The sequence below is a fragment of the Triticum aestivum genome, chromosome 6D (genome assembly GCF_018294505.1).
Source record: "Triticum aestivum cultivar Chinese Spring chromosome 6D, IWGSC CS RefSeq v2.1, whole genome shotgun sequence".
In the NCBI taxonomy this organism is placed as follows: domain Eukaryota; kingdom Viridiplantae; phylum Streptophyta; class Magnoliopsida; order Poales; family Poaceae; genus Triticum; species Triticum aestivum.
In genome coordinates this window covers 339,092,211-339,093,928 of record NC_057811.1, presented here as the reverse complement: position 1 = coordinate 339,093,928, position 1,718 = coordinate 339,092,211, and positions in this window count along the sequence as shown.

Genomic DNA, 1,718 nt, shown 5'->3' with positions numbered 1-1,718 from the left:
GCACCGTAGGCCAATATGTGGAGGAATTCCGTAAGTTAGCACGTTATGCACCAGATGACGTTGCTACAGATGCAGCCAAGCAGGAGAAATTTTTGGAAGGGCTGAATGATGAACTGAGTATGCAGTTGATGGTAGCAACCTTCAACAACTACCAGGAGCTGGTAGATAGAGCCCTCATGATTGAAGGGAAGCAACAGCAGATTGAAAACCGTAAGAGGAAGTATGGACAAGGGAAGTATAACTCAGGAGCTCAGCAGAAGCCCCGATTTACCCCGAAGCCGGGAGGACAGTTTCAGCATACCCATGGAGGAGGTAGTTCGCACAACCATAATGGCACCAAAAATGGTAATGGGAATGGAGGAGGCAATGGACAGAACCGCACCAACCCATCTACCCCAGCCAAGAGGGACCTGAGCCAAGTCACCTGTTTCAAGTGCCAGAAGAATGGACATTATGCCAATGAATGTCCTGAAGCCCAAAATGGAAATGGCAATGGAAGCTCTGGGAAGAAGCCGAACCCGTTCAACAAAGGACACGTGAACCACGTGAGCGTGGAGGAGGTTGAAGCTCAGCCTGATGCAGTAATTGGTAAGTTCTTGGTTAAGTCATTTACTGCAACCGTTCTTTTCGATACTGGTGCATCGCATTCATACATATCAAGGGGATTTGTGAATAAGTTTAAGATGTCCACCAAAGTTCTTAGAAACCCTATGTTAGTAACCTCGCCAGGAGCAGAGTATATGGCCACCCAAGGATGTTTTCAGATACCATTGGCCATTGGTAGGCATGTTTTCCCCTCAGACCTCATAGTTTTGGAATCGCAAGGTTTGGATGTGATTTTGGGAATGGATTGGCTATCGCTGTATGGAGGAAACATCGATTGTGCCAGCAAGACGATTTTGCTTACCACCCCGTAAGGGAAAAGGATTAAGTATGTATCCCGGCATATGTCGAAGAGGACTCAAGTAAATTCCTTATCAGGAGTTGTACAGGAGGAAGTACCAGTGGTGAAGGATTATCCGGATGTATTTCCAGAAGAGTTGCCAGGCATGCCACCAGATAGAGACATTGAGTTCTTGATTGAACTTTTGCCAGGCACGGGGCCAATATCTAAGAGACCGTACAGGATGCCCGCAAAGGATTTGGAGGAAATTAAGAAGCAGATCAAGGAGTTACTGGATAAAGGCTATATTCGCCCAAGTTCGTCACCTTGGGGATCACCAGTACTTCTAGTGGAGAAGAAAGATGGATCGCTGAGGATGGTTGTTGATTACCGTGGATTGAATGAAGTGACCATAAAAAACAAGTACCCACTGCCGATGATCAATGATTTGTTTGACCGCCTACAAGGAGCTAAAGTATTTTCCAAGATCGATCTACGATCAGGATACCATCAGTTAAAGATTCGAGAGCAGGATATACCCAAGACGGCATTTACCACCCGATATGGATTGTATGAGTATACCGTTATGTCATTTGGTCTGACTAACGCACCTGCCTATTTCATGAACCTGATGAACAAAGTGTTTATGGAGTTTTTGGATAAGTTCGTCGTGGTGTTCGTTGATGATATTTTAATCTTTTCCAAGGATGAAGAAGAGCATGAGGAGCATTTACGATTGGTACTTGAGAAGCTCAGAGAACACCAGTTATATGCCAAGTTCAGCAAGTGTGAATTTTGGCTGAAGGAAGTTGGATTCCTTGGACATGTTATTTCT